Genomic DNA, 13,211 nt, shown 5'->3' on the forward strand with positions numbered 1-13,211 from the left:
GACTGCACTGATGAGGAGGCACTGATGGGGTGGCACTGATAGGCGGCACTGATATGTGGCACTGATGAGGCACTGATGGGGTGGCACTGATAGGCACTGATATGTGGCACTGATAGGCGGCACTGCTGGGCACTGATAGGCGGCACTGCTGGGCACTGATAGGCGGCACTGCTGGGCACTGATAGGCGGCACTGATGGGCACTGATAGGCGGCACTAATGGGCACTGATAGGCGGCATTGATGGGCACTGATAGGTGGCACTGACGGGCACTAATGGGCACTGATAGGCGGCACTGGTGGGCAATAATAGGCACTGGTGGGCGGCACTGATAGATGGTAATGATGGGCACTTGTGGGCAGCACTGATGGGGAGGGCACTGGCAGGCAGCACTGATGGGGAGGGCAATGGGGGGCTCCCTGAGCCCTGATTGCCATCCCTGGTGGCCATAGTGGGCATCCCTGGGGTCATGGGTGGGCATCCCTGGTGGTTCTAGTGGCACCCCCCCGAGGGTCTGCACTGGTAATCAATGATCTAATTACCAGTGCCGACCCCCCCCCCCCCCGTAAGAGGAGCCGCCGATCGGCGCTCCTTTACTCGTGCCTGTCAGGCACGTACTGAGGAAAGCCGATCAACGGCTCTTCCTGTTTACTATGTGATCAGCCGTGATTGGACACGGCTGATCACATGGTAAAGAGCCTACGTCAGTAGGCTCTTTACTGAGATCGGAGATGCAGGGTGTCAGGCTAACACCTCGCATCACCGATCGCCGCTCTGCGCGCCCCCGGGAGGCGCGCAGAGCGCATTATCCTGCCGCCGTCATATGACGTCCGGTCAGGATAATGCAACCACCGGAGGCCGCATGGCAGCTTCTACAGAGGAGGAGCAGCTGCCCCTTCCAGGGTGCCACTCTCCAGCTGAAAGACCCCAAGCACTTGTGCCCTTTGCATTTATACAGTATCCCAGTATGCATGGCATGGAGGCAATCAATCTGTGGCACTGCTGAGGTGTTATGGAAGCCCAGGTTGCTTTGATAGCGGCTTTCAGCTCATCTGCATGGTTGGGTCTGGTATCTCTCATCTTCTTCTTGACAATACCCCACGGATTCTCTAAGGGGATTAGGACAGGAAAGTTTGACGGCCAATCAAGCACAGTGATACCATGATCATTAAACCAGGTATTGGTACTTTTGGCAGTGTGGGCAGGTGTCCAGTCCTGCTGGAAAATAAAATCTGCGTCTCCATAAAGCTTCTACACAGATATAAAACGCTGTCACCCGTCCCCGCTGACCCGACAAAAGGGGAAAAAAATAAATAAAAACCTCCGGTCCCGACGACGGCTCTGCCCTAGGTCGGTGACTTCACAAGGGGTTGTAATGTTGGCGGACGGCAGGAGCCTTCATCAGGACCGGAGGTTTTTTTTTTTTCTTTTGTCAGATCGGTGGTGGTGGTGGGCAGCGTGATTGATGATGGATGTACAGTGGAGGGCATTTTTTTCAAACATTTTAATAAAGGACTTGTCAAAAACCTGCGTTTTTTTTATTTACTTTTTACACTTTTTTGGTGAATGAGTAGGGATACAATGTACCCATACTCATTCTCATTTTGGGGGGTGGGATCTGCGGGCCCCTGGACCCCAATGCAGTGGTTTATTTATTTATTTTAATTTTGCCATGGGGTTCCCCTTAAAATCCATACCAGACCTAAACGTCACATTTTTGTATTGTCGTCAATGTTTTTTTTTTTTTTTTACATTCAACTGTCAGTTGATTATTCATCCGTTGTTAAGGAAGCAGCGGCCGGCTTCTTGGCCTGTGCCTTATCAACCCCTGGTTGTTAAGGACTCTGGCGGCCTCCGCTTCAAAAAAACAAAAACCTCTGCCAAATGCTGGACACCAGAGTTTAGTTGAGTTTAGAAGCAGTTAGTGTTTTTCTGTTAAAACTCCGCTGCTCCAAAACGCACTGGCAGAGGGTTTTTTTTTTTTCTGCCTCTAAACTCTCCTGCCAAAAAAATGCTGCAAAAAGCCTATGTGTGCATGAACACTGAGGATAACATTCAGAGGAGCTTAGAGGCAGTTAAAAAAAAAAAAAAAAAAGTCTGTTGCCCAAAACTGTAGCTGAAAAATTGCCCAGTATGCAGAAGGCCTAAATGTCCTGGTGACCAATACCACGAAGACCGGAAGTGATGGGAAATCCAACATTTCACAGTTGTCAACAGAACAGGAGATAAGGATAATCTTCCAATGGGGACAAATGTCCTGGTGACAACTGTCTAAGAAGGGAATTCACCTCCAGATTGTACAGACTTTTTTTTCTTCCTCTCCCATTTTGCCTTCAGGAGAGGAAGAAACTTGGGACATAGGGAGCAAAAATTTAACGAGCGGTGGATTTAACCTTTCCCTACTCTATCCAAAACTCAAAAACTAGCTCTGCATACACTGTACCTGCTTTCCAGGTGTTTCACTATGGCTTAATTCAAAAAGATCCTGACACCCAGGGCCACTAATAAGGCAGTACAGCCAGCCCTCCTGTACTAGGCCCAGGCCCCATCAGTTTAAAGGGGGGCCTGGACACCAGCTAAGCAGGAAGGCTGGCTATAATGTCTTATTGCAGACATCAATCCTCTTCTGCCTCCCCCTGCAGTGCTGCCAGCTTCTCCTTCTCTTTCTCCCTCTCCTGCACTGCAGGTGGATTGGTCCTAGCACATTTCCCTTCCCCTTCCATCCGTTGTCCAAGTCCCCTGCATGTCCCTTTCCCTCACAGAGCTTCTGGCTTCCCTCCTCTCCTGCCGGCAGCTGCTATGGGCACACAAGGGGCTGTTTCAGGATGGAGAGCAGGGGAAGGGGCCAGTAAATGTTATTTACTGACCACATCCTTTCCTGAATGAACACCGTTAGCAGTCAAGACCAGTCACTCCTATGTCCATTAACCACTGAAGCATAGTAAACGATGTTTACTATGCTTCAGTTTATGAATGAGCAGGAAGGCTCAGAGCGCTTCCTATTCATTCATCTGGGCAGCTGAGGCTACAGAGGAAGGGACTGAGGAATCTATGTCCTCAGCCACTTTTGGTCGGGGGGATGTCTGTCAGGTAGGCTGTATAGGGCCCCACTTCTAACAGCAGCCCTGCTTGCATCTGTATTGTGTGAATGAGGCAGCCTATTAAAGTGGATGCAGATGCAGCAGCTGCATGTCAAAATTTGACAGGCATGCGCCCCCGAAGGTACACTGTGTGCAGGGCTGCGCACCTGTCAAATTTTGACATGCAGCTGTACCCATGTAGCTGCTGCACTTGCACCCACTTAGGCTACTGTAAGATTCTTAGTTACATAGTTACATAGTTAGTGAGGCTGAAAAAAGACACAAGTCCATCCAGTTCAACCTATGTGTGTGTGTTTGCTTTAACCGTACATTGTATACCCCTGTATGTTGTGGTCTTTAAGGTGTCCATCCAATAGTTTTTTGAAACTATCAATGCTCCCCGCTGATACGACTGCTTGCGGAAGAGAATTCCACATCCTTACCGCTCTTACAGTGAAGAACCCCTTACGCACTTTAAGGTTAAACCGCCTTTCCTCTAGTTTTAGTGAGTGGCCACGTGTCTTATTGTATTCCCTTACTCTAAATAGTTTGTTCCTTATGCTAGGGTCGCCAGTACAGTATTTGTACATTGATATCATATCCCCCCTCAAGCGTCTCTTCTCCAGAGAGAATAGGTTCAGTGCTTGTAGTCTTTCCTCATAGCCGATGTCCTCCATTCCCCTAATTATTTTTGTTGCCCTTCTCTGGACTTTCTCCAGTTCCAGCACATCCTTCCTGAGGACCGGTGCCCAGAACTGGACAGCATACTCCAGATGTGGCCGGACCAGAGTCTTGTAGAGTGGAAGAATAATCTCTTTATTTCTGGAGTGAATCCCCTTTTTTATACAACCCAGTATTCTGTTGGCTTTGCTTGCAGCGGCTTGGCATTGCATGCCACTTCCAAGCCTGTTGTCTACCAGTACCCCCAAGTCCTTTTCCATCCTAGACTCACCCAGAGGTTCCCCCCCTAGTGAGTAGCTTGCTTTCTGGTTTCTGGCCCCCAAGTGCATTACTTTACATTTTTCTACATTAAATCTCATCTGCCATGTAGTTGCCCACCCCGTTATTTTGTTCAGGTCTGCTTGCAAGATTTCCACATCCTGCATAGAAGATATTGGCATGCCTAATTTAGTATCATCTGCAAATACTGAGATTGTACTAGATATCCCCTCCTCTAGATCATTTATGAATAAATTAAACAGGATTGGTCCCAGGACAGAACCCTGGGGGACCCCACTTTCCACACCCGCCCAATCCGAGTACTCCCCATTAATCACCACCCTCTGTACTCTCCCCTGGAGCCAGTTCTCTATCCAGGTACTCACCTTATGGTCCATACCTACCTTCCTTAGTTTGTACAGTAAGCGTTTGTGGGGAACGGTGTCAAAGGCCTTTGCAAAGTCCAGATACACCACATCCACAGGCTTACCTTTATCTAAGTGGCAGCTCACTTCATCGTAGAAGGTTAATAGATTGGTTTGGCATGAACGATTTTTCATGAATCCATGCTGATTACTACTTATAATACCGTTTTCATTACTAAAGTCTTACCTTCGGTACCCTTCCAGCCCATTTCTTCCGCATTGCGTCCCACCTTTTCAGCTAGGTGGAACGCATATACCTGCCTATCTCTTTAAGCCGCATGACGTCATCACTAGGCGCCGCTCTGAGCGGCTATTTCAATCGCCGGCATTCACTCACAAGGTGTTCGTGCAAACCGCTTGTTATACAGCCTTGTCTGACGCTGCCGAAGCCTCCAGCTATTTCCCCAGTATCTGGATAGACCGGAGTCTCGCTACTTGATCCTGTATCTCGCTACTGATCCTGTATCTCGCTACCTGATCTTTATCTCACTACCGGACCCCTCATCTCTCTAAACCAACTAGTGATAAGTACCCCACAGGGGATTCCTTCCTATCAACTTACACTATCTACTCTTGCATACTAAAGACTGTTGCTATCTATGCATTACTAATTCTATCATCTGCACTGTTACATAGATTGCTAGCTCTTGAGTCTACTACCATCTATATCCTTGCACTGAGTTAGCAATTCCTGTACACTTCATCTGCTGTCCCCTACCACCTGTTATTTGTACATGATTGCTAACCTATCTGCATACTATCTATCACCATCTGCTAACACTCCTGAACATTACTATTGAGAGCCTATCATTGCTATCACTACTCACGCCTGTCCTTTCAGCACATCACCTCTATACTATCGTATACAACCTATCACTCCAGGAACATCTTATCTGAGTGTCTGTATATTTGCATGCTGAGGCAGGCTGGGCCACAATGATGAGTCTGGAGAGTTGGATATGGTGATTCAACACATCTCTACACGACTACTGAGTGGAAATTCTGCAGCTGCAAATCCAGTTCACTAAACAAACGCCGGAGCGTTACAGCTGCCCACACACAGCCTGGGGCAGATGCAAAAATAAACACTTAATTCAAGAAAGTACGGGTGACAGTGCCCATCTGATGAGGTGGGCTTATCATACAAACATCTGGAAGAAGCCCTGAAATGCTAGCTTTTAAGAAAAATAAATAAGAAGAGGAGACCATCATTTCACTTCATCCATTGAAGCATGGATTGGAAAATTTTATTTTTCAGGTTACACTTTACACACAAAATGGTTGTAATAACACATCGAAATAACGGTAATATCTGCAATTTACATAGTTATGAAACATGACTGTAATAGTTACTGGCCAGTGGAGGAAAGGGGTCCTAATCTGCAGTTATCACCCAAATCATCCTCTCCGCTCCTCCCAAGACCTCCTGCTCTCTAGCTCCTTTGTTACCTCTTCCCATGCTCGCCTCTAGGACTTCTCCAGAGCCTCTCCCATCCTCTGGAATTCACTGCTCCAGTATGTCGGCTCCCACCCTGTCCTTGAAAACACACTTATTCAGTTAAACCTATCCCACCTGCACCTAAAAACTGTACTTGAGTCCCCCCACCCTCTCTATCAGATCATTCCCTGCGGCCACTACCTTTTGTACCCCAAACCCGAACACTCTAGGGGCACACAGCATTTTTATTTTGATAGTATAAATTATACATATGTTTTTTTATTAAATAACATCTCTAATTAGTTAATCACAAGAGTCCCCCCTTACATCAGATTCCACAGAGTTCCTTTTTTACATCTGAATCTGCAAAGTTCCCTTACACTGTAAGGGGGGACTCTGCAGACTCTGATATAAGAGAGAACTCTGGGGCCTCTGACATAAGAGATGCTCTGGGAACCCTGATTTAAGGAGGAACACTGAGAACTCTGATGTAGGGAGAGGACTCAGATGTAAGAGGGAACACTGCGGCCTTTAGTGTAAAGGGGAACTTTGATGTAAGGGGTGCTCTGAGAACCCTGATTTACCTTAGTGTACTCAGAGGCAGGAGAGAGAAGCAGGGATGGGGGGGGGAGACTTCAGTCACAGACAGGGATGGATGGTAAGTTCACTCACCCCTTGCCAGTCAGCACCTCTCATGAAGTTAATCACAAGAGTCCTCCCTTACATCAGATTCCACAGAGTTCCTCTTTTACATCTGAATCCGCAGAGTTCCACTTACACTGTAAGGGGGGGGGACTCTGCAGACTCTGATATAAGAGAGAACTCCTGGGGCCTCTGACATAAGAGATGCTCTGGGAACCCTGATTTAAGAAGGAACACTGAGAACTCTGATGTAGGGAGAGGACTCTGATGTAAGAGGGACCACTGCGGCCTCTGGTGTAAAGGGGAACTCTGATGTAAGGGGTGCTCTGAGAATCCTGATTTACCTTAGTGTACTCACTCAGAGGCAGGAGAGAGAAGCAGGGAGGGGGGGGAGACTTCAGTCACAGACAGGGATGGATGGTGAGCTCACTCACTCACCCCTTGGCAGTCAGCACCTCTCATCCAGATGTATCTGCGGCTGTTGGGCTTCAAATTTCCAGCCCCCCCTTTTCTTTTCTAAATCACAGCGCCGGGAGGAGGGGGGGGTGCAGACAAAGAAGGGGTAGGGGCAGGAGGAAGATGTGCAGATCAAGCCCTCTATTCTCCCATCTGTGTGTGTGTGAAACCCGAATGCATGATTTCAAAACCTGTACTGTCCAGGTGAATCCTGGACAGGTGGCAATCCTAGCTGCTGCGCTTCGGCTGTGTGAAGCCATAAAAAGTGACTTTCTTCTGACTTGCTTTGGCTTAATGCTTGCCCCGTGCCAGTGATTTAAAGTGGCCGTACACTGTTCATATTTCAGCCAGTCCCTGGTGCCCCTTCCCACCCGAATTCCTTTAACTGAAAAATTTGAAGGCGATGAGCCATACAGTGCCTGCTTCCAATCCAATGCTGCTGCTATTTGGGTATTCTGACATCCACTGCTGCTGGCTATCAGAATACGATAACCCAGCAGGGGGATATATACATGTATAACATGGCTGGGAAATACACTAGATTCATTCTGCAATAAAATGAATGGTGTATGGCCAGCTTTAGAAATACTGAAGCCAAACACAGCTGGAGGCAGTACTTTATGAATCTCTGACCTGGAACTGGTGCAGATCAGAGAGTTCAGAGTAGAAGTCCATATCTGCATACCCCCTCAGAGTCCGAGACATAAAGTGTTAAGAGGATCGGCATGACAAGGCAGTTAGCTTTTGCAGAATAGGCGGCCAGCAATGGAAACCGCCATGTTTCTCACAGGGAACCAGTACAGTAAAACCTTGGATTGAGAAGTAACTCGGTCTGAGAGTGATTTGCAAGACAGGCAACATATATATATATTTTTTTTATTTTGACTTGATTTACAAGTAGCGTCATATCACAACTGGGTATAAAAGAGAAGAGAAGTGCCTCTAAGTGTAGCAATATGGTTACATTTAATGAAGGTACAACTCATATGGTTGATGATTAAAAGAGGTACATCTAAGTATGCAGGCATCTGGGGTGAATCTGTCCATATGGATAATCCTCCACCGCCATCGATGTCATCCCTTCCACACTGTGCTCCTAAGAACTTTTCAAGCCTCGCTTTCAGATTGCTCTACTGCAGAGTAGTCTTCCTGGTCACAATTGAAGACTTAGTATTGACATTCTTAGATGTGCCTCTTTTTTAATCATCAACCATGTGAGTTGCTAAATGTTGGACCTTCATTAAATGTAACCATATTGCTACACTTGGAGGCGCCTCTCTTCTCTTTTATACTCTGTTGCTCCTGCTAGATTTTGCTTCTAATCCCCTTGTGGAGGCGCCATTTGTGGATGGACATTTTATGGTTAAACAACCTATCCTATTGCAATAATCTTTTTATATGGACTATAAACTGAGGGATTTATGAATAAATGGTTGTGGAACGAATTTTCTGAGTTTCCATTATTTCTTATGGGGAAATTTGCTTTGATATATGCGTTCCTTGGATTACAAGCATGTTTCCGGAACTAATTATGCTCGCAATCCAAGGTTTTGCTGTACATGTTTGTTCTAGGTCAGTGGCTCTCTAAGGACGGCCACAGACAGATCGAAATTTGGCCAGTTTTTAGAAGCAATCCAAGGTTTTGCTGTACATGTTTGTTCTAGGTCAGTGGCTCTCTAAGGCCGGCCACAGACAGATCGAAATTTGGCCAGTTTTTCAAAGCAATCCAAGGTTTTGCTGTACTGTTTGTTCTAGGTCAGTGACTCTCTAAGGCCGGCCACAGACAGATCGAAATTTGGCCAGTTTTTAGAAGCAATCCAAGGTTTTACTGTACATGTTTGTTCTAGGTCAATGACTCCCTAAGGCTGGCCACAGACAGATCGAAATTTGGCCATTTTTTAGAAGCAATCCAAGGTTTTACTGTACATGTTTGTTCTAGGTCAGTGGCTCTCTAAGGCCGGCCATAGACAGATCGAAATTTGTCCAGTTTCAGAAGCAATCCAAGGTTTTGCTGTACATGTTTGTTCTAGGTCAGTGACTCTCTAAGGCTGGCCATAGACAGATCAAAATTTGGCAAGTTTTTAGAAGCAATCCAAGGCTTTGCTGTACATGTTTGTTCTAGGTCAGTGACTCCCTAAGGCTGGCCATAGACAGATCGAAATTTGGCCAGTTTTTAGAAGCAATCCAAGGTTTTGCTGTACATGTTTGTTCTAGGTCAGTGGCTCTCTAAGGCCGGCCATAGACAGATCAAAATATGGCCAGTTTTTAGAAGCAATCCAAGGTTTTCCTGTACATGTTTGTTCTAGGTCAGTGGCTCTCTAAGGCCGGCCATAGACAGATCAAAATATGGCCAGTTTTTAGAAGCAATCCAAGGTTTTGCTGTACTTTTATGTGGGATCCCTGTACATTGCTCTATGTGGCAAAATGCCTAGACATTTGATCATGTGACCGGCTACCATGGAAGGCTCAGAGCAATGTCTGCAGGACAGATAAGTGCTACAGTGCTTTTATTCACCATATATTTTGGTTAAAGGACAGGGCGGTCAGGCTGTTGAGGTGAATCTAATTCCACTATAGGTCAGCCTTTTATTTAGGCCCAGAGAAAGTCTGTATGGAATTCAGAGGCAGAGTTTAGAGGGACATCACAAAATAGACACAACCTTGCAGCATTTTTATGCCTCCTAAATAGTCAAAGAACAATGTCCTGAAAGCAGGAGTCACAGCCAGATAATATGAATATTCCTATGATCTGACTGAGGTGCATTTTACATGTTACATAATAATTAAAAAATAAAATTAAATTGTGCTTTTGGTCACCAAAAAAAAAGTGATAATGATAATAATATTATATGAAAAGCTGCTTGCACAATATGTGATACATCATATCAGTATGTTAAATCCAGTAGATGGGTGTAGCGCTAGTCCAAAAGAAACACAAGTATTCCAGTCCATAAATAATATTTGTGCAAATACAATGTGAAAGAATATATTTAAATAATCATACAATCCTTCCGTGACACGTTGTGATAAGAAAAAAACAGAGTGATCTTTAAATAAATGTGCCCTGCAATGTGAACTCCTCCCTGCCACTGTGCCATACATAAAGACTTACCTGATCAGTTCACTTCCACATACATGATGACATCACAATGTCCATCCTACGCGTTTCTTCACAAATGACTTATTTTGTAGGGTGATGCCACATGTTGTGACGTCATTGCGCCCACAGAAGTGTACCGTGGAGATGTAAAGGGAGACATGCTGGAAGCCGCTATCTATGTTGATGCCAAGATGGTTATAACATCTACGTGCATTGTGACCACTCAGTAAATGGGGGTCATGGCCAGGGGCTGACTGGCAACTTTCGGCCCAGGGGGTAAGTAAAAGCCAGAGGCCCATAGTGCAGCAACCCATTCACCATAAATGGGAGTGAAAGACAGATACTTAATGGACACAGAATAGGGTTTGGAGTACTCTTTCACTTGGGACTATAATATTTCTGAACAGGTCCCTCAGAAAATATATGAAGATGAACGGTTTGACTGACAGTTTGCTTGAATATTGCAGGAGTGTCTCATAGACCCTTGCTAGACAGTGTATTGGGGTGGGGGTTTGTTATTGTTAAGTACCTGTATTCCATTGTTCTATTGTTTCTGTCTGCCTTAAGATCAACCTATTATGGGATGTCTATGTGGATTGGCTGCTAAGGGGGTGGGGGGATTGTCCCACAGTGTATATCTCTTTGTGCCTGTGTTTCAATAAACAGTTCTTATCCTGGAATGTTCCTTAACTTGTACAAGCTAAGTGTCGGCTAGCTTTGTATGAGGTGGCTGGAAAATCTGGTATATATGTTCATGACTGCAAGGAAGCTGTATACTGACGGAAGTCCACAAGTACAGTGTGGGTCGAAGGTTCCGTTACAGGCACATTCGAGGAGTGGAGTTCACATTGCTGAACACGTTTTATTTGAAGATCACATTGTTTTTTCTTATCACACTATGACACCAGAAGAAATGTGTGATTATTTCATGGACATTGTGTTGGATCTAATATTTTTTATTGATGAATTTGAATGCTTTTGTTTCTTTTGGATTAGCGATATATTTGTCTACTGGATTTAACATATAATTATTTTATTGAATGAGCTGATTTGTAGCATGGCAGCCAGATTACGAAGTTCTGGCCTCCTTTATCAATATGGCCTAAAGAAACCATGTGCTGCTTCTTGGAGGTGAATACCATCTAACCCAAGCTGAGAATTTTGGCATTGCTTTGTTAGCCATAGCAACATAGTGTTTCCCTTCTGGCCTTTCAACAAATGAGGCCTACCTCACTTTGGTCACTCTACAGATAGGCTAAATAGACCGTATACATGTGGTAAATAGGACCGAACAATATCAATTTCAACCCATTTCCTTTACAGAAAATGGCCTCACACCTAGCTTTATAAGGGATGTATGTAACAAGTGCAACATTGGGATTATAATCAATATATATTGTACCAACATATATGGACATATATTCTAAACACACTAAAATACATTTCGTTTTCTACAACCTTACAAGTAATACATAAGCATGAATAAATATATACAACCATCGTCTGATCTCATTACAGAAAGAAAGGTGAGCAAACCTTCCCAGCTGTAGTCAGCAGCCATCATTACCCCAGTAAATATTATATTCATAGGAAGTAGCATTACTGGTTAATACACAAATCCAACCTCAAGTAAAGAAGAAAAAAAAAAAGCTTTTACATAGTAAAAAAAATAAATAAAAAAGTAACATAGTTTTTTGTTTTTTTTTTGTTTTTTTGGTTTATTTTTGTAGAGCTCTATATATAGTCTTGTCGTATTTTTGGCCTAATCATTTTTAGGCCTCATTATCACAGGGCATATGAATCCATAGATGCATTCAGGGCCGTGCACCCACAAAGATATCACATTGGTAGCAGGGGCTGTGTCTGTGCAGCTGCTGCACCCTAATTGACATGAATGGGACTGCCTGCATAGTGATCAATGGATTGCCTGTGCATCCCCATGTGAGTATACATGACCCTTACATGGGATAAGGATTGATATGACCCGTGTGAATGAAGCCTGATTTTAAAGACCAGCCACTGGCAACCTGGTATGGTCTGATCATGTATAGTCTCAAAGGGTATGGTCTGATCTTGTATAGGTATGGTCTAATCATGTATAGGTATGGTCTCCAAAAGGTATGGTCTGATCATATATTTGGTATGGTCTCAATGGGCATGGTCTGATCATGTATTGGTATGGTCTCAAAAGGTATGGTCTAATCATGTATAGGTATGGTCTTCAAAAGGTATGGTCTGAACATATTTGGTATGGTCTCAATGGGCATGGTCTGATCATGTATTGGTATGGTTTTATAGGGTTTGGTGGGACCCCTTACACAGATTTAGGCCTGGGCCTGACCACCTGGCCACTGAATACCTGCGGGAGGGAGAGGAGGAGAAGTTAACAGTTAGCGGCTGCAGGAGGTAAATGGAGAAATCAGTTCCTCCATATGCTGCCTCCCCCGCCCCCCCCCCCCCCATCCGCGTGTACAGGGGGCTACATGGGACCCCTGGAGCATGAGGCCAGGTTGCGAATGTGTCCCCTCTAGTTATGCCCCTGGATGGGATCAATGGCAGTGGTGTGGTGGATGGGATCAGTGGTGGTGGTGGAGGGGGTGGCTGGGATGATGTAGGCCCTGCTCCCAACTGTGCATGCAAGGAGAATTCCTGCACATTTGCATCTCCTAAACAAGAGGTCACCGCTGATAGGGGCAGAAATCCCAAACAGAGCGGCCATACATGAAAACTAGAAGACGTGGTGGGCAGCGTGCCCCCACAGTGGTGGAACACCAAGGCCCTGCTCCCGGGCCCCCTACAAGTGTATGGGCTGCCCCCCCTGATGGCGGCCCTGGGTAGGGCATCAAAAGGTATGGCCTGATCATGTATAGGTATGGTCTGATCCTGTGATGGTGTTACGTCTATCTATGCACTTTATGGTATAGAATGCAAGGATTCCATAACTATTGCAGTCTTCAGGTGCCCATTGAGAGTACAGTCAAGATTAGCATTTGGTTGTAACCAACAACAGCCATTTCATGTCTTTGGCCACATCTAGTCATGTGAGTTTACATTTACATGGGCTCCTGATAGTAAGATCAGCAATCAGGAATTTTAACCCAAAACAAATTAGAAAATGGTAGTGGCATAAACT

General features: G+C 45.2%; 1 long non-coding RNA gene across 1 annotated transcript; it reads left to right on the top strand.

Annotated features, from left to right (window-relative positions):
• Positions 1 to 11,807: 11,807 nt before the first annotated feature.
• LOC309559305 lies at positions 11,808 to 13,069 on the top strand. The gene is made up of 2 exons (XR_014225456.1): positions 11,808 to 12,108; positions 12,928 to 13,069. It is a non-coding gene; the product is annotated as an uncharacterized lncRNA (long non-coding RNA).
• Positions 13,070 to 13,211: the final 142 nt, after the last annotated feature.

The sequence above is a fragment of the Pelophylax lessonae genome, assembly GCF_965119305.1.
Source record: "Pelophylax lessonae genome assembly, chromosome: 7".
NCBI classification, from domain to species: Eukaryota; Metazoa; Chordata; class Amphibia; order Anura; family Ranidae; genus Pelophylax; species Pelophylax lessonae.